The sequence below is a fragment of the Dipteris shenzhenensis genome, chromosome 18 (assembly GCF_047967505.1).
Source record: "Dipteris shenzhenensis isolate YYH24624 ecotype China chromosome 18, Dip_SZ_1.0, whole genome shotgun sequence".
Classification (NCBI taxonomy): domain Eukaryota; kingdom Viridiplantae; phylum Streptophyta; class Polypodiopsida; order Gleicheniales; family Dipteridaceae; genus Dipteris; species Dipteris shenzhenensis.
The window spans coordinates 47,381,920-47,403,211 of record NC_141613.1 but is presented as its reverse complement, the minus strand read 5'-3'; positions in this window follow the sequence as shown (position 1 = coordinate 47,403,211).

The following is a 21,292-nucleotide window of genomic DNA, read 5'->3' as shown; positions in this document are numbered from 1 at the left end:
GGTAGATTTTGGCAGTAGGGAAGCGGTTGTGGACATCAGGTCCTTATGCTTCTAGGAGCAGCATGCAGGTGATGCAGGTTGGGTAGACTAGCAGAGGTCTATTGTAGGGCATGTGATTATGGTCACAGGTGGTACAGAGACATTTTCTTTACACAGTGACAGTTCAGGTGCTATGGACTTAGCACAGGAGCACGTGGTGGTGAGAGTTCACTCTCCCAATGAGATCTGGCATGAGATCTTGGTTGACAGGCATCTACAGCTTGTCATTTTCTATCCTGCAAACTTCATGTCTGCTAGCAGCTTATTCTCTATGCACTTTGCACATTGTAAAGTGCCGATGGGCATAGGATGACGGTGTGGTCATCTTGTTTTTCAGCCTATGGCTGATTGTATTATATGTGTACTATACTCCCTTAAAGGCACACTGCCTTTAAGTGGGAGGTTGTTGAGGTAAAGGGCAGTGTGCCCACCCACTTGTACAGTGCCCATGTATACTCATATATATATGATAGAGGAATAAGCTGGAGTAGCTTTTGCTCCACCACTTTTGGTGTCTCCTATCCCTTTGTGTGTGCTCTCCTCTCCCACAAAATCGGCCTTAATCATTTGAAAATGTGCATGACTATAGGTTTTTAATGTATTGACTTGCCATTGATGAAAACAGATGACTTGTAATGACTTGATTTTCATCTTGTAATGACTTGATTTGTCAATAAATTCCAAAATTATTGAAATGTCAATTGAATGGTCAGTTAAACTATATAAGCTATTATAAACGATCTTTGCTAGAAAATTATTTGGATTGAGCTTGAAGTGAGTTTACGGTACTTGTTGATGAGGATTCCATTATCTTGTTAAAATTCTCCAATTTGTTGAAATTTGCCCTAATGTTGAAATTCTCCGATTGATGATGGGATGTCCTTGTTCAAAGATTCCAATTTTTTTATGTTTCCCTTTGAGTAATACTTAAACCAAATTTTTGAAAAAGCTTCATAACTACATTAGAAGCGTTGCAATTGATTAGTTGAATTGTTGGTAAAGACCACATCCAGTTCTTATATGTTTTGCTGAAATTCTACATTAGGGGAGAATTGGGGTCTCCAAAGGGCCCCCAATTAGTGTTTCCTAATTTCAAGGTATTTGAGGTGCACCAATGAGAGTGCTCCTTTTTGTGGGGCAATGCCATGTTGAGATGGAGGGTGGGCAGACCTGCAAACATCCCCTATTGGCTACTCCTCTTACATCAGGGAACACTCAAACCATCCCCCCCCCCCCCCCCCTCAACCCAGGCTTGACCCTCCTCCCATATGCACCTCCCCCAAACAATCCTACAAGTCATTTAAGAGATGGTGGGCCCTTCTGGGCGAATTTCCTCCCCCTCTCAACTTGTTACAATCCTGGCCCCTCCTTTTCTTTGGTCGAGCTCCATTCTCCCTCCATTTTTCAAATGTGGAAACTTATTTGGCATCTTCTCTGCCCCCTCTTGCTTTGGTCCATTGTCTTTCTCCCTCTCCAGCACCTGCTCTAGTAGCTGCTCATTCTCTCTTTATTCCTAGCTACAACACCTCCTACAGCAGCAGTTGCTCATCCCCCTCTGCTCTTTCTTCCTCCATTCCTAGCTACAGTACCTCCTGTAGTGGCTGCTCATCCGCCTCTGCTCTTTCTCCCTCCATTCCTAGCTACAACACCTCCTGAAGCAGTTGCTCATCCCCTTTTGCTCTTTCTCCCTCCATTCCTAGCTACAGCACCTCTTGGAGCTTAGCTGCATCCTCTATACCTTCTCCCTCTCTCTCCCTTTATCGGAGCTGCTCTCTCCCTCCAAGCTGCACTTTCTAGTCCACTATTGCTGTTGTGACCTCTGTACAAGCATGGTGAGGAGACCATACATGTACTCTGTGTCCCACAGGAGCAAAAATGCACTGAGTGAATGGGTGCCTTACACCTACAGCTTGAATGGATAGTCATGAGAGGATCTGCCAAGGGTCCACATAAGCTTTCCAAGAGCAAAAGAGGTGATCTTTTGCATGAATGGAAGGGTTACATCATGAAGTTCAAGCTTGGGAAGAAAGGATCGCTTGCAAAGGTGCAACACATCTACAGGGGGAAGGACATGCGTCTTCCTCCATCAAGCAATCAATCGACAGTACCATCGCATTGTAAGTCTGATTTTGTGTAAGATTTCTAAGTGCAATGAGTTAGTTTGAAATTGTATTTTGAAATAGCACTTGTGCATAGCAGATGTATTTCCTTCAGGCTTTGAGGAGTGGGAACCAGTCGAGTGCTTCTTAGGTAAGTTTATTGCCATTCATGAGGATTTAGGAAGGCAAACGCATGTTGGAGAGAAGTCCTCTGCTTTGAAACGGAGAAATGTCTATTAGTATAATGCCAAGTACATTACTCCAAGGATGGCATCAGGTTATGGCCATCTTCAAAGCATTGCAACACCACAACTTGAAGACATGGATTGTAGCATGGTGGACACAAGAACAGTGCAATCATACAAGGAAAAGATTGCAAAGGATGTGGGCATGGCCATGAAGTTTACATTTGGCTCTAAATGGGTAAGGTTGTCTTGGTTTATGTCTCTGCACATTTTTACTTCTTGTTTTCAGAATATCCAGATGCACAGAACAAAAACCATGTGGTCGAATGCCCTTGAGGAATTGCTTGGGGTGAATTGGGAAAGCAGGTCAGGTGAACAAAAGGGTGATCTGTTTCAATGCCATGTATGTAAGGACAATGTGGTTGTCAAGTACCACATCTCCCGCCAAATGTTATATTTTGCTTTCCAATACAGGCATTGGAAGAAAACAAGTGGCAATTGGATCCCCCTTGACTCTAACGACGATGATAATACAGGGGTAAGTTTATGTATTGATTCTCATTTAGGAGATGTCAAGAATGTGACTGTCATGTCACAGTGGACTCTTAGGGACGTGCAGGAACACCTATTGGTCATGGAGGATGGCATGTCTGAGTCCTTTCACTTTACCTTAAATGGTGAAAAGGTAAGAAAGCGTGCAGAGAAGCGCATGCATAGTGCCACTTTTGCAATATTGAAGATGGTAAACAATGTGGGGTGGAACAATTGTGGATTTTGACATTTTCCAATTCATAGTGGTGTAATTAATTTTGATGTTTTGAATTGTTTTATTTCATGTCAATGTCAAGTTTTGCCCCAAAAAAATATAATTCATTTTATTATTTATATTTAGAACATTTGGGTATATATAGGTTATAAAATTACTTTAGTTTCAAAGTTTCACTATCATAGCCATAATTCTCCTAGCTACCAAACTACCATGGATTGTGCTAGGTCTGCCTTCAACGATTTCATCCCATACTCCATTAGTTGATAGAGAGGAGGAGTTATTTTCAGTTTTTGATAAGAGCATAGATGTCCTAGGCACCTACTTGGGAGCTCGAGATGATTTTGAAGACCTCATCAAGTACATGCAAGACCACATCGTGAGTTTTGCATATCAACTTGATGAGTTAGGTCCCAATTGATTATTTGAAGTACTTGTTTAATCAAGAACCTAGGTTCGTGAAGCGTTTAGATCACTTTCGAGCCCAGCTCACACCCCTAGGGTTTAGGGAGGTGGACACTGATGACCTCCTAGCATGTGGAGTCGTTGAAAACATAGGAAATAGGTTCCTATCCTGCAAAATGACCTTTATTTTCCTTCTCCAAGAGGGACAAATGGAAGAGGAGGCATCGACCTCAAGCCCTGACCCTACCCCTGCCCTTTCCGATCCTCTTATTTCTGTAGATGGGCCCAACATCTACAATGAAGAGCCCATTGATAAAGAAGCTGAGGAGTGAGAAGCTGCGTTGGCCCTGGAAGTGCTCCAGAGACCTCTTGAACCCCATTCTACTTCTCAAATTCCATTCACCTCGGGCACCACCTCTGTTGACCTCGCAACAGTGATATGGTTTCTTGCTCGCCTTCTTGTTGATGGAGAACATTACCTCTTTCTCCATGACATCGAGGTTATGTTTGGTCTCCGAGAGGACGAAGCTCTTGGTGTTCTGTGTGGATACGAGGTGGACACGACTATGCAAGAATCTGGGTTTTTGGGAGTAGATGATTCAATAGAAGACATTCTTGCTTTAACACTGGCCAAAATCAAAGATGCAGACAAATCGATCTACTCCTACCTACCTGATGTTCAGAAGAAGCCTCCACATCTCACTCCAGATAGCAGGAGGCCTCTGGATCCATCCTCATTGATAAAGAGGAAGGGATTGAGCATGACGACTCCATAGTGGTAAGAAACTATGAGCTTTGAATTTCTTCTCTCTTGGTATAATTTTGCTTTATCAGCATTCTAATGTAATGTTGGACTGTTGTAGGAGGCATTTGAGGCCGACCTCTTCTCATCTCGGCAACGCCTTGTTCGCAGTAGCTTCAGCCGAGATCACTCACTAGCACATTACTTTGGCCAAGCAAAAGGACGCTTTGTAGTTATCCACAAAAAGTTTTTGCCACAAGGCACTGATGACCTCCTGAAGTGCAAGGCCTTGTCACGAGTGATTGGTCATGCTGACATCAATCACAATGCTAACAAGGTCATTTTGGTAAACCGCATGGCTATCCTCAATGCTTTTGGAACCAATTTTCAAGGTATGGCATTGACGGCAGCAGCCATGTCCCTGGCCAGCAACGACAATAGCATTGATGCGCTATCGACTAGGTTTAGATCTAGGAGTGTATTTGGGAATTCAAAGCCCGATGTTCTCTATGTTTTAGAGAAGAGAGAAAGGCTGTGAAGCCTTATTGTACAGAACTTTTATTTTATATGAATACTGATATACCTTTTATACAGTGTTCCATTTTGTGTTCTTTTACAAAATTTATTTTATACTGTCATTGTATTTTGTAACTTTAATTGTTGTTGGAATTAGTATTTTCATTACTATTCTGTTCAAAAGCATGCTATCAGATAAATTTTTGTGCTATAATGGTCATTTTTGAGCAATCCAATAACAATCTCACCCTGGCGCAGAAGGGAAAAGTGTTCAACATCGCACGGGGAGCCCAAAAAGGTCAAAACCCTCTATGGCGTGTATGGTCAAACAGGATCCATACGCGCCATAGAGGGTTTTGACCTTTTTGAGCTCCCCGCACGATGCTAAACACTTTTCCCTTCTCCGCATGACAAAAAAACATCATTTGACCACTGAAATTCACACAAAACTTGCATAAACTGATGGAAAGCATCACATAACATGTATAATAACATGGAAAGAGTAATAGAACATAAAAAAATATTTTATTCATTGGCCTCAAAGGGCAGAGATTTACAAAATGATTTAGATTACACCAAATGAAGCTAAACAACATCTAGGGCCTAAGGGAGGGATCGGAGTGGATGCACTTGGCGAGTACAAGGTCCTTGTCCATCACTGTTACTCTTTTGGCATGGATAGCACATAAGTTCGTGTCTTTAAAAAGACCCACTGTCATCTGCTCTGCCATCGCCTCCTGAATCGTTATGATAGTGCTTGAAGTGAAATGCACATCATCCTTGTAATGCTGTGCTATTTCACGTACAACACGCTAGAAGGGTGCACGGTGGAAGGGTGCTATTTCATGTACAACACATTGGAAGGGTGCTATTTCATGTACAACACGCTGGAATGAGATTGTCCACAATGGTTTGGAACTTGCGGATCTCTTGAAGTGCCTTCACGCCTGATTTCTTGCGCCTCTTAATCTATTGGGGACCCTGCACCGGCCTCTAGACATGGCTCCATGGCTGCTTGTCCACTTTAAACTTCTTTTTCCTCTCCTCCCTTGCAAACTCCTCTTCAGACTCCTCTTCTTGTGTCTGATGGGTCCTTCGAGGTGGCCTGTCACACCTAGGGGTCTGCTTTGTCCTTGTTCCCTTTTCCTTTTGCTGAGGCTATGAGACAACAGGTTGAGGCTCTTGCTCAGCTCATACTAGAGGCTCCTCATATGTAAAAATCTTGAGGCACAGAGAGTTGATGGTGATCTTCTATGTAGTCTGCTTGGTTGGAGGATTTGGGCCAAGGTTTATGATATGTGTGAGCCTGCCAAATACTTCCTCTTGTTGTGGCCCCTTTAATCTCTCCATCTCTTCGCTTTGCCTTTCTTGCTCCCCTTGTTGGTCTAGATGCTCCATGCCAAGACCCCACAAAGGAGGGAGGGGCAGTTGATCACGATTGATTGGACTATTTTGTCCCTCTTGGGAGAACTCTCTACTTCCATGGTTAATAGTTGTGTGGAAGGACTGAGAGGACCCCTGTCTTGCTTGGATCCTCCATTGTGTTGGGATTCCTCATCGTGCTGAGATCCCTAGGATCACCTATGAGAGTCGAATGGTGGGGACTCGTATGGCTGGGACTCTTGATGATGAGAACCACCTTCAGATCCCTGATGATCATTGCCCTCTTGGCTACTGGGGCTCGCAATGTGTTCGAAGGCCATAGAGTTGTGAGGAGGAGAGTGGGCAGCATCTAAATGGCGTCCAGTGGGTCTAGTAGTTTGTTTAGCTCGTGCCATAGAAATGAGGGATTTTAGGATTTTGAAGTGCTTTATATAGTCTTTTTTAAAGCACTTTAGGGTTTTTATTTATAGGCCCTTTTAAATTAGGGTTTTTTGAGTGCACCCCCTCCCCCCTCGGTCTTTTGTCGCCAGTTCGGTAATGCTTAATCTTCACCACTCTCCCTCCCAACCCACCCAACCCACCCACCCGGCTATGTCGCACATGCAATTTTGTAATTTCCAAAAAAATTTGTGAATTTTGGAATCTATAATTGACTCAAAATAGTGTTAAATTTATTCATCAAACATTTTACATTTGGGGTTCTCTTAGGACCCAACGCCTCCCCTGTTTGACTCTAGGTTACAACCAAAGCGCAACCCCTTGGCTCCTTGTTGAGGACTTCCAAGTAGCACATCTCCTTGTCTTCTTGACATGTTGAACCGCTTTTGCGAGACTTGAGACCTCTACTTTATTGCACTTGAGAGTCCTGGCCTCTAGACATCTATAAAACCGGTCGAACATTTCGTGTAGTGCATTGCTTTGCACGATACCACCCCCATGCCTTGTATTCTTGAAGTATGCTGCCTTTGCTCTGTAGTGCAATTTCTCCATTCCTTGAGTATTCCAAATGGACAGAGGGCCCCATTGCTCCACAAACCATGGTGCATGTGTGTAAAGAATATGCTGTAAGGAAAAACATCGTATTAGAAACATAAATTGATTCAAGTTTAAAGGACAAAATCTCAACCTAAGGAGGATAACCATGTAATGTGTAATATGTGACTCCCCCCATGCTTCTACCATCAATGATATGAATTCTCCTAATGCTATCCTAAATCTTTCATAATAAAGCTCATCTATTTGACCTTGTCTAAGCAACTTTATAAATGCATCAAGCTTTGTCCACAGTTTTTCTCTCAAAGTAGCAATTCGCGAATGTGAAGCTTGATTTGTAGTGCACTCACACAAACCTTTCCACCAGTACTCCCAACCTAGGGTGCTTTGAGCCAACGTATGTTTTTCTTTATCAGCATTGTGGTTGGACAAGAACCTCCTTGCCTTTCCTCCACCCATGGACACTTTAGCAGGAAGATTTTGTGTCTTTCTTGATTGTTTCGTGTCCTGCTTAAGCTTCACATTGCCTCCATGAAGTCCCATTAGTGAGAGTAGTTCTTGAGCTTTTGCAATGCATTGTGAAGATACTTGTTGTGGCCTCAAATTCCAAGCATAATCTAAATGGAGATAGAGTAACTTATCAAGTATACATAGTTCAGCATGCAAAGTACACACGTGTAACCGCTCCAATGGAATTGGTAGAATGGGGTCCCACTTAGGATCCTTTTTGTGACAATCAAGGGCTGCACTTTGGTTTCAAGAAAGGATGCCATTTTCCCACTATAGGCTTTCCTTTTGCATCTTCTGAGAGTGGGTGCAATACAAGCATGTACATTTTGCATCTGCACCTGTATCACAACCATGCAAGCACTTGAGGGTCTTCAAATCACCAGCTAGATGCCATTCAACTTGAAATGTTCCATGGCCATCCACTATTAATGTTTGCCCTACCTCTTGTCTTCGAATAATCGACAGGATGTCGGTTCTCTCCAAAACCCACTTCAATGTCTCGTGGCACTCCTTTGGGGTCTCAAAGGTTGCAAGCCACCATATGTTCTTCTCATATTGGACTGAGAAACCCTGCTCAATTTCCTCATCCCCTTGAGCAAAATGCAAGGTGTCGTTCATAATACAAATGCTCACCCTTTCTAGCTTGTGCTCTTTTACCAACTGAGCTTCGTCCATTTTTATAACAAATACTAGCTTGCCATCTATACAATGAAAGAGAAATATAGTAAGGATATAGAAATGAGAAGAAGTAAAGTTGAATGTGAAGAGGGAATTTCTCTTACCTTTTTCTCTCATCCCATAGAATTTGACCATGGCTCTTTGCAAATTCTCAAAGCATTCATCTCAAACGTTTGGATGCCAGTTTTCTTTTTACTCTTCTAAGTCATTTTGCTACTTACACAATGGTATCCTCCAAGCTTTTCTCTAGCACATTGGTTTGTTTCTTGACGTGCAAGCCTTACAGACCATGGTGTTGGCAATGGCATTGTAGATATCTTATACTTTTCCTCCATAGCAGACTTGAAAATTTTAAAAATAGAGTTGTAAGCTTCACGACTTACACCAGCAACATCACAAGCTCCAAGCACCTCTTTTGCTTGCACGAGGCCCTTGAAGTCCTTCATTACCTCTCTAGCAACTTGTTCACATAGCCCTTTTTGTCTAGGGTCCTTCAATACTTCAATGACATCACTTGGCTTTATTAGACTTCTTAGAACATATGAAGGATCACTATCATCCATTTCCATTGTTCCCATCACATCCTCCATGAAATTCCTAAAGTAGAGTACAAATGAGTTAGAGGAAACAATGCAATACCACGAATATTTTGGAGTAAGAAATTTCATTGAAAATTTGGGGAACTAACCTTGCAACCCGTACTCTTCTCTTTTGGGCACCACTATTGCTTGACAATGCATCCTAGATTGCAATTGTCTTTTCCTCTCCTTCAGTCCCAAAGGTGTTCCCTTCAACTTTTGTTCTCATTCTATTGAATTCTCTTGTTCCTTCTCCACAGCACATTGAAATTGGCCATAGATAGACCTTTCCAAATCTTGTTTGCTTTCAGCGACCTTCTGGATTGATTCTTCCAATTCTTGTCGCTCCAAGTCCAGTGCATGTGCTTTGTCACCGAGTTCTTTGTTTTGCAATTAGAGATCCTTCATACTACTATGCATTGCCACAATAGTAATATTTCCAAAATGTGCAAGTTCTTCTTCTTGGGCTCTCTGAATCTCGCTTGCTTGCATAGCCAATGTCTGAGAATGGTTTAATTGATTGCAATAACCGAGCAATCTAGCATGTCCATTGCCAACAAACCAAACAACATCATGCACTGTATGAAAAGGAGGAGTCTTTTGGGTGGCAAGGTCTAAAGGATACAAGTTTCAATCCACCCAAAGGTCAAGATGCTTCCTCCCTTGCAATCGAAGACTGTGGAGCACACTTTGAGGAGTTCCAATAAATCCCAAGCGGCGTGTGCTTGCATATTTTGCCTCTAGTTTTAGGTTCACATGGTACTTGTTGGATGTGTCCTCGAATGGTGCCATGAGTACTCAAAGAGAGGTATCAGTGATGTAGGCTAAAATATAGGGGAGAGCTGGCAAAGATGGAGCAGTGTGAGGGAGAGAGTAGCAAGGAAGAGGGAGGAGGAGAAGCAAGTTAGGGCAAGAGGAAGAGGAGGACGAGAGTAGGGCGACTGGTGTAGAAGGGAGGGAAGGAGCTATTGTAGAAGGGAGGAGGAGGGAGAGATGCTACAGGAGGGAGGAGGAGGGGAGAGATTCTGCAAGAGAGAGGAGTAGAGGAGAGGGAGTAGGGCAGCTGGAGAAGGAGGGGAGAGGAAGGAGGGAGGAGGAGCTAGAAGGAGGAGGAGGAGGGGAGAGGGAGGAGGGAGGAGGAGGAGAAAGACGTAGGAGGGGAGAGGAGGAGGGAGGGGGAGGGAGGGAAAGGGAGAGGGAGGAGGAGGGAGGGAGGTGGAGAGAGAGGAGGGAGGGGGAGGGAGAGAGAGGGACGGAGGGGGAGAGAGAGAGGGAGGGAGGGAGATTCGAAATTTGAAACTCAAATTTCAAAAAGTGGCCCCCTCCCCTCATTGATGGGGGGAGAGGTGGGCTCAAATGTAGGCTTAACCCACCTAGGTTGGGCTGGTTAGGCCTCTTTGGGACCCTCCAAACCCCTTGCATTAGCCCACTAAGCATTCCCTAATCCATTCCTTATGAGGCCCTTTTGAGACCCCAATTCTCCTCTAATGTTTTTCCTTTATAAGTGTGTGAAGTTGGTGCTTGGTTTGGTATTTGAAATGATATTTGAAAATGGTTCAATTGTGCTAAAATTTTTGTGCAAAATATGGGCTTTAGTTATGTAAAGCTAGGCTTTAACTAGGCTTGAATTGGGCTTGATTTGAGCAAATCATGATAATGTAAATTCAATGTAAAAAAGGTCTTTTGAGGGGTCTATAATGAACATTTTCCTAAAGGATATTCAATAGAATATTCTTTGGTGATGTGGAATCTTGACAATGGGTTCACTGAGTGTGGTTATAAGTGATGATAGTTAGGATCTATTGTGGTTTCTTTGACGTAGGGGGATTTGATAATGGCTATCTTAAACATGATGACATGGCAAGAATGATTATGTATGCAAATTAAAGATTTTGTCTTGACATGGCTTATCTACCATGTGCTACCTAATGGGGTGACCTTACATACGACATAGGGTGCTATGAAGACACGTGATATGGTAGACTTATCTATCAAACAAGTCACTTTTATTGGTGCTTGTGCTTCTTATGTGTTATTTTCTTGTGTAGTTGTTGTGATTGCATTGTTCTGTGTTTTGTAGAGTGTTATTTGTGAGAGGAGTATCTGAGGGGAGGGGTCAAGGATTGGGAAAATGGATTGAGAACTTAGGGACATACGAGAATAATATGGAAGAGTGTTATTTGTGCGAGGGTATCTGAGGAGAATTGGGCAAATGGAGAGAATTTTGGGACATAGGGGAATAATGTGGAAGAGTGTTAGATATGGCAAGTTAGATGTGAGATAGGCCATGTCATCCTCTGGCACTTCTTTTTGTAGGTGAGATGGGATCACTAGCTGTGCAAAGGTGGGATGTTGGTTATGTCATGCCTTGTAGATAAGAGTGATGGCTTTTGTGGTGGCAATGGCAACAAACCACCAATGACCATGAGAGGTGGACTACCCATGAGGCATGCATATGCTATGAAAGCATATGTCCTGAGTGCAATAAACCCGGCATGTGTGGACATGCAGAAGATATTTTTTCGTCTTTTGACAAGTCTTGGCAAATTATGCGCAGAGTTTTTACCCCTATGGAATGTTCCCACTTTATGTATAGATGAGCATATATGATCTTGAGTTGGAGCTATTTCCATTGGATGAGTGCTCGTGCTCTGAGATGACCTTTGGCTTGTAGAGTAGCCACAAGCTCTTAGTACACCACAATGTGCACTGTAGTGGGACTTCATTTGTGGTGTCATCCATTTCCCCATTGTTTTGCACTAGCAATTGGAGTTCAAGCCTTGAGATGGCTACTTTGTGGGAATGTAGCTCATCTACATTTTCCTTATACTTATGGTAGATGGATGTATATGCTAAGATTTTTCATCTATAAGGTGACTTGTTCTTGTTGAGGAATGACCTCATTGGTATTTGAGCATTTGAGCTTGCAATGCTTGCCTCTGTATTGGTGGCAAGTTGGTCTTTTGATACTTGGCATTCCCTTGTAAGCTCCTCAATGCATCACCAAAGATTGTTGCATCTCTACAAGCTTTTCTTGGAAATTTTAGAGTTCTTCTTTGTTAGTAAGCCAAGCTTGTATAAGTTCCTCCATTTGTTGAGCATGTGCTGAGGTCAAGTGGTCATAGGAGGTTTGTAGGATTGCTATAGCGTGAAGTGCTACTGTCAGCTGTATTTGGCTCTAGTGGAGGTTGGAAGTCATATCCTGCATTTCTTTCTACTGAGCTTGGAGAGCTTGGTTCATGCACACTTCTTCAGCCTCTTTCTCATTTATTTGGGCCCGAAGTGCCGTGATGCAATTCCATGTAATTGGCCTTGGATGTCTACTACAGTTTGTCTTTCTGATTCTCGGGCATGCTCCTCCTTGGCCAAGCTAGTGAATAGTTATGACATTTGGTTGGCTTGATGATGGAGGATGGCAGACCGTGATGAGATTTGGTAAAATTTCTGATACAACTGGTGCCATGTATCCATCTTGACAACTTTGCAGTATTGGCGAGGGGTTTGTGCATTGGTAAAATTGACACTTGGGTGTAGAAGTTCTGTTGCTGATCTTGCACTAGATCCCCTTGTGGCTCATTCACTGGCATGATGTTGACCTGTTGGGATTGTACCAATGTAGCCTCTAGTTCTTGCTACTGTAGATCTAGTGGTTGGAGAGTGGTTGCAACTGTGCATCGAGCTATAGCATCTCTTGGGGCAAATCCTCATTTTTGACCTCAATCAAAGGCACTTATTTTGGGACATCCTCATTGGGCAATGTGGTATGAGGAGAAGATTGCGATGGCTCCCACATGAGAGAAGGATGGAGAAATAGGAACAAGGAAGTATTTCATCTCTCATGAAGCCAACTGGTTCTCTTGGGGATCTTGTGGCTGGGTGGAACTGACTAGGACAGTTTTCTATATTGTGTTAGATGTCTCATTTTTGTAGTACTACTTGTTGCTCTTGGTCTAAAATATAGCGCCAGATAATTTGGTCAATTTCCTACCTATAGAGTGCTCTCGTGATGATCACCAAAAATTATTTGATCAGCTTTGCATTTGGGATCAAAGGGATTCAATGTTGAATCAAAGCAGGAATCAAAGAGGGCGGTTTATGTTTATGCATGTTACTCCCATGTGGGCCTCCATGTATTGTGAGAAGATTTTTGTAGGCTTCCTCAATAAACTCTTCAGGCAATTCTTTGTTGATTGAATCATCTTAACCTCATTTAAAGTCTAAATTAAGCTCTTTGATGGCTTTCCATTAATTGATTTGACCATTGCCACTAATTTGGTGATTTGATAAGTGGCCCTTAAGTGGGCTTCTCTTGAATTTTCCTTTATCCTCCTTAATACTCTTCATTCATTGAAATTTGTGTTGCCAATCTCATGGCATCAATTGTAGCTATAGGAACAATATTAATTAGGAAAGCATGCTTGCATGGATTGGCCACTCAAAGAAAAGTATCAACAACCCAATAAAGCAAAGCCAGATGTACCCTTGGGCTATTGACATTGTCACATTTAGCTCACTTACTTTCTCCCATGCTATATTTATTCTGATTTGGTCCCAAGCTACAATACCTAGATTTCAAACAATCTTCTTACTTAGGGAATAGTTTTCCTAGTCTAGAGTTCACATCCTTAGAGAGCTCTTGGAGTGGCTATTTTTCAACCCTTTGTACAAGGTAATTCCCCATCGAGTGGCCAACCGAGAGGAAATCCTTGTATATTTTCAATTTTACTTTTAATTGGGGAGTATCTTTGAATGCATTCTTCTTGTGGTTTTCCGATGCCTACCACCATTGCTAGCCTCAAACTTTGACTACAATAAATGCTTCTTGCTCTCTAATTAGAGCTTGCTTGCACAACATCCAATGCTAACCAATTTCAATCCCACTTTGTCCACTTGCTTGAGACACCTCAAGAAACCAATGGCACCTTTACCACATAGACCTTTCTACCTCTAGCCACTACCTTGTAGATTCAACATGACTTAATAGGTGACTCGGGTTCAGTGAACCGATAGTGCAGAACTTGGGCCGACTTGGATTAGGAATTATCACTATCACTTCAAACCAAAAAAGCATTCCTTCTCATGAGGACATTTATGCTCAATGCATTCCTATCCCAATGCAGTGGACAATATCAGGTTTGACCATAGAACATCTTGGGGAACCTCAATGTTCCATTGTGCACTTATGGATGTACTCCCACTGGCTCAAAAATAGAATAACCCTCTTGGGCCTTCAGTTAAACCTCAAGCTACCACTCTTAACAAAAGAAGAATCTCCTAGGTAAAAAGCCAGAGTGCCCCACCTAAAAGCCCAAGCCCCAAGGCTAAAAAGGGGAAGAGCAAGAATGGTAAATAAACCATTCTCTTTTCTTACCTTTAATGTTTGTGGATTAACTGACCATCGAAGGAGTCAGGAATCAGCCAAATGGCTGAGAGACAGGTCACTGTCTCCAACTTTTCTTACTTTACAAGAAGTTAAAGTGATACATGACACTTTGGAAAAGAGGTTAAAAAGAGTTGACAGTAGAAGAGTTTGGTTCTATACAAATCATGATGAAGGAAAGGGTGGCAATGCAATTGGTGTTCTCTCTCACTATCAGGATTGTGTTATCAGATGTAGACATGACCCCAATCATAGGTGGATTGCCTTGGACTGTAGAATAAAAAGCATTTGTTTCATAGAGGTCTCAGTGTATGCCCCCACAGGTTCTTTGGAAAGGAGAATTACATGGGATTCAATGATGAACCTAGGGAGTGATTGCATCATTTTGGGGGACTTTAATATGGTTGAGACTACTACAGATAGATGGATGTAGAAGGGTCCAACTCTCAGGGGATCTGAATTTCAACTGTGGGAAGATGTTAAAGAATCTCTCCAAGTGGTAGACATTGGGACTCTCCTAGTATTTTTACTTGAAGCAACAGATAGGTAGGGGACTTAAGAAGAGAAGCCAGACTAGATAGAGTTTACCTGGCTCACTTATTGATCAAGATCTAGATATCAAGCAAGTCAACTTTTCCTCTCTCACTCTTTCTAACCACAAACCAGTGTTGGCTTCTCTTGACATGGGTATTGGAAGGAAAGGTAACTCCTGGTTTAAAGCTGACTCTTCCCTCTTCAAACTGCAGACTGTTCAAAAATAGATAATAGAGAGTTGGTCCTCCTCTTTTGCAGCAGCTGACTCTAAGGCACAAGGATGGAAAGATGCTATTGAAAAGGTACAATCAATACTCAAGGAAGGCAGAAAGAACAGAGCAACTATTAGAGCCAAAAGGATGGATAAACTGAAGAAAAACATTGAGGAGCTAGAAGAAAGGGCGAGATGCAATGACACCAATGCCCAACAACAATTATTGCTCAAAAGGAAAGAAATCATAGTTCAAGAGTAGATTAAACTGCATAATGCCAAAATCTACTTCAGAGACTCGTGGGCAGGCAAGATAGATAGGCCAACCAAAGAAAACTTCAAGAGGATCAGAAAAAAAAGGAAACATGAGGAAGTACCTTTGCTTCAAAAAGAAGATGGAGAGTTGGCCCTTTCAAAAACAGAAAATATGGAGATAATAGTCATCCATTTCAGAAACCTTCTTAGCATAGTGGATCTAACAAACCATAATGTTTTAGAGGCAAGACTTAAGTGTCATACAGCCAGACAATCCTCTATTTCTAATTTAGACATAAATCAATTGGAAGCAGTGTTTTCCCTTAAAAAGCTCAAAGAGGCCATTTTTGCAACGTCTAATGGAAAAACCCTTGGAGAGGATGGACTTCCAGTTGAATTTTACAAGGTTTTTTGGGATACTGTTGGTCCTTCTCTACTGGCTGTCTGGGATGAGAGTATCCAATTGGGGCTGCTCCCAGAGCATTTAAGTGGGGGTGTCATTAAACTTATTCCAAAGGAAGGGGACAGAACAATGTTAAAAAACTGGAGACCCCTAACTATGCTTAACTATTCTGACAAGATATTTGCTAGAGCAATGGCCTTGAGACTCAGGCACAAAATGGACAAGTGGATCTTGGAAGAACAAAAAGTATTCATAAAGAACAGACACTTGTTGGAGGCAATTATCAATCTCTGGGAAGGTTGTACACATGCTGAGGAAACAAAGTAGGAGATTTATCTTATTAAAATAGATTTTGATAAGGTGTCTGATAGACTCAACTGGGACTTTCTTCTGCAGTCCCTCAATAGCTTGGGTTTGGGGAAGAATTTCATCTCCTATGTAGCCTTGCTACTTTCCAATGCCTCTTCAAAGGTTTGTGTTAATGGGGAGATGTCTCAGAGTTTTATGATAAAAAGATCCATTAGACAAGGGTGCCCTCTTGCCCCTCTCTTATTTGCAATTGCTGCTAATGCATTGGGGTGGCTGATTAAAGATCAAGTAGTGGTAGGTGAAATCAAAGGCAGAGAACTCCCCTCAGGAAACCAGCTGGTCAATCAACAATTTGCAGATGACACCACCCTCACAATCAAAAACACAGATGTGGACATCCAAAGGGCAATGGAGTGCATGGACATTTTCTATAGAGCATCTGGGTCAAGGATTAATCACACCAAAATAGGGTATGCTGTATTAATAGGGGACAACCTAAACTTATTACACCAGTTGGGATGCAAAAAGATACCTCATGGTTAGATATTCAGGTTGCTTGGTATCCCCATGGGTTTCAATGTCAAGATGAAGGTTGGTTCCTTGAGAAAATAAAAAAGAAGCTAAATAGTATCAAGGGGATGTAGGCAAACTTGGCAGGGAGGAGAGTTGTCCTAAATCATTGTATCTACCCAATGTCCATTTTCTATCTCTCCTACTGGTGCCCATCAAAAGCAGGACTAGAAAATTTCATAAGGATATGCAGATCCTTCCTATGGGGTGGGAGTGACACTAGAACAAGGATTGCTAAAGTTAAATGGAAATTTTGTACTAGGCCAAGAAAAGAAGGAGGGCTGGGGGTAATAAATATCCAATTGGTTGGCTACAAGCTAGCTGCCACGTGGGTAATAAAAGTAATTACCAATCCTGATAGAGACTGGGCTAAACTTTTGCTCAGGAACTTTAAGCATGTCAGACCTCTTAGAGCCCCAAGATAGAAGGACTACCCTATTTTGGCAGCTATTGGAAACCCAGAGCCTTGCTCTACCAAAGGGAGCCAACTGTGGAAGTCCCTTTGGGGAGCCTTTGAACAGATTAAATGTTTCATCACACTCATGGGGAAAGGTAGTTACATGGCTCTGGATTCCATATGGGTTTCTACTTTTTTTCCAAGACAACAGCTGAGTGATAATGATTTTGTAAAAGCTTGGCACTTGGAAAAGAAGGGAGTTTCTAGCTAGGGTGATCTTTGGGACAGGAACAACTTTAGATGGAAAACTTGGCTTGAGATAAGAAGAGAGTTCACACTACAAAATGCAGATCAAGAGCTGGTCATGAGAAGATTGCACCTGTGGGAGGGGATATTTCTTGGAAGGGAAGTAGGGTACTTGACTTCTCCACAGAGTCTGGGTGGGTTGGCAGCTCATCTCTTTTACCCGTACCCACACCCTCTAAAGGCATAGAGGAGGTTGTTGCTAAGTTAAACAAAAGGTGGCACTGCTCTGATAATGCCAAAAAATGGGCTCTCAGATTTGAGTTGATATGGAATAGAGAGATTCCTAAGAAAATGTCTTCCCTGCTATGGCTACCCTTGCATAAGGCAGTCTGGACCAATAGTAGAAGTCTCAGCATTGGCAAGGGGGATGGCACATGCAAATGCTATGTGTTAAATAGAGAAGATATTTTTCACCTCTTCATTGCTTTCCCTAGAGCAAGAAAGGTACGGAAACATGTACAAATCAGAATTGGGGAGCCTATAAATTGGAAAGCCATACTGTTAGGAGATGCTCTCAAAACTTATGCCAAATGATCACTTATCGGAGCCCATGCCTTATGGTTTATTTGGATCTCTAGGAATGCCTTTCAATTTAATGATGAACTCATGCATGTTGACCACCTCTTTAGTAATTGGTATGATTGTCTTTTGCTCACTAACTGAGCATCCTTTGTTGTGCATGAGGCAAAGTTTCTCTTGGATTAGGAGTCTCATAGTTACAATGATCAGATCACTCAACTACAAGTTGAATTGGCTAACCACACACAAGAGGTAGGCAAATGTTCAAGTGCTAAGCTGGACATGCAGTCACAGCTCCTCCCTCCACTTTGCCATGTCAAAGAAGAACCAGCTTATTAGACTATAGCAACTAGATCTTGCTCTTCACTTGCTCATCCCATGGACATAGGTTACTGCTGATGGCTCCAGTGTTGAAAGATGGCATATGTGCAACTCCTTGCTATTTTCTTCTAATTACCATGGTTATTAGCCTCCTCCTTGGACTGGGATATATAGTTTGAGACTTTTCAACTTGGTAAAATTAAGATACTAGTATTGTCTCCTCTTATTTATAGAAAGAGGTTTTTTTGTATGCTGGCAACCCCCATTAGAGGTGAACTTTTTTGTCTTTTTTTTTATAGCATTGTACAGATGATCAGATTATAAACAAAAAAATTTCTTTGCCCAAAAAAAAAACATTCTTTGTCAAGTTCTCTTGCACTGAGCACCTTTGGGACCCTTTGGTGTCAACATTATGAATAACATACAATCCATATAAGGATACAAACTCACATACATAATCAAATTAGGACATTAATCAATTAGTAAGAAAGAACCCCACTTTATGTGCAAGATACTATGTTCACAAGCCCAAACATATTTAAATTATACTTTTGCAAGAACTAACATTGATCGAAAATATTATTGACTATTTATTTGTTATAGAATTCCAAAGTTGAGGTAGCTAACATGAGCATGGCATATTGGGGTAGAAAATGCACCTTTATATAATTCTGCTAATATAAAAGAAACAACAGGTTTCATAAATAAACATATCATATGTGATAAATATTTTCTAAATGAAAACAAGAGAGAAATTCAAACACATAGGTATACATCAAATAAACCTTGTCACTTTCAATATCCCAAACAACCACTACATGAGACAATGATATTTACACCTTTGCAAGGGAAAGAAAGAAAGAAATACCAAGAACTATACAAGAGAGTTACACAAGAACTTCAAAACCTCAACATTAAATCACACGTGCCCTTCAATGAATGGCTGACTCAATTGCAAAGGTACATATTTTCAATAAAGTCACACATAAGAAAACCAACATTATTTCTTGATTTAGACATCCTAAAGACCTTTTCACAAATTCATTCAATAAAAAAATAATATAATTGTGGCAATCAAACATAGATATACAATTCATTGTGGACCCATATGGAGCAACCAGATACTGTACATCTTATATAACAAAAATGGACAACACCATAACAGAAGCATTGGAACAAAAAATGAAAACATGTTTGCAAGAAAGCTCCTCCATACAAGAATGAATGCACAAAATGAGAAATGCATTTCTTCGCACTAAAAAAGAGCGCCCTTCATTGCTCTTTCTTTACCATTACATAGAACAACATGAGATTTCCAATTTATTAACACAAATGAGAAACAAAAAAGAGCATTGATACTAAAAAGGAAAGAGAAGCTTCAAAACCTTCTAATCGATTCCACACAAATATCATATGAATCAATAATTGACAAATACATAAAAAAAGAAGACATATAGATAACATATGCTTAGCGACATTTGCATCATAATACAATCCCACAAATGACACTTCCAAAAAAAGAGCAAAACAAAAAATCATTAGGTATATTAAGTTCAACAAATTCAAAGAGACTAATAACTTCTAGCGTGAGCAATTGCTACTTTATTGCCCCTTCAAGTATGACGAGAATCAAGAATTGATACTATGGCAAAAAGCATACTATGCCAATCAATCAACTATAGAAGAAAACCATAGGAAATTCAACTATCGGAGTGATCATAATGTGCAATATGAAGATTTAATACAACACAATGCAAGAATGAACAAAATAACTCATGCTTTTGTGATCAAGACTAGACAAACGATGAAAATATCTACAACATTGGTTGGGACATGCGTTCATTGCAAAAACAGCCGACACAAGAGCACTTCACTGCATAGTCCAAAAACAAATGCTACTGGATAATGAAGAGTACTTTCAGAGACTACGATCCTTGAACACACAACAACGTCAACTCTTTGATGATTTGATGCTATGAAAGAGATTGCACCCAAATGACAAAATTCATTTGTTCTTCAAAGGAGGAGCAGGGATAAGCAAAACTTATCTCTTACTTGTTAGGACCATTTGTTCAAGGCCGGTTGCGACATTACAATCAAACCATGCACAACATAGACAACAACTTGCCAATAATTCTCATGCTCGTGTATATAGAAAAGGCATCATGCAATACTAAGGGCACCAAAATTGACTCCGCACTACACTTACCTACACATACAAAAAACTTGACATCCCTTTCTAAGGATAAGCTAGACACATTATCTTCCTTATATACACAAGTCTAGCTCATCATCCTCGAAGAAATTTCTTTAGTTAGCAAAAGAACACTAAACTGCGTAGACCTCCAAATGCACTGCTTGAAGAAAAAGCACAATGATTGCTTCAGAGGTGTTGATGTCATAACTTATGGAGATTTTTACCAAGCAAAGCTAGTAAATGACTATTGGGTCTTGGAAATAAATGAAGAGGACTTGGAATGCATGGCATGCACATATTGGCATACAAAAATACGATGCTATGAACTACAAACAATTATGAGACAAAATTTTAACACTTTTATGCAAACAATAAATTGCTTTAGAAAATGCACACACACGCAATTGCACATAGATTACATTTATCAAATGTGCTTACATCCATTACCACAATAACACACTTTCCTACACCTCTCTTCACCAACAAGATGGATAATGGTGCTGCCATGATCTTAATGACAACATCTACCTACATGAATAAAGATAAAATTTGGATACTATTTTGTCACAAGGATGATATGATTGCAAACACAAAACACCAACTTACATGCCTTCAGCCGCAATATTAAAAAAGAATGGACACCAATATTTAGAATCACAGAAGAAATACAAATAAGTCCATCTAAGACTAGCACCCTCATAGGAGAACAATTTTTATTACAACCAGTAGTAGCAAGAACAATTCATAGAGCGTAAGGACTAACTTTAGATAGACTTGCATTCTCCCCAAAAGGAGTGTGTACACATAGGCTAGCATACATAGCTCTATCAAGAGTCAAAGCTATTGACAACTTGTACTTACTTAATCCATTGAAACATGATAACATTAATGTCGTTAGCGATGCCAAAAGGGAGATGGAATGACTAAAACAACAAGCGCCCTGGAAAACAATAGCACAAATAAGATCAAAGAACAAACACAAAGAAATACTTTTAG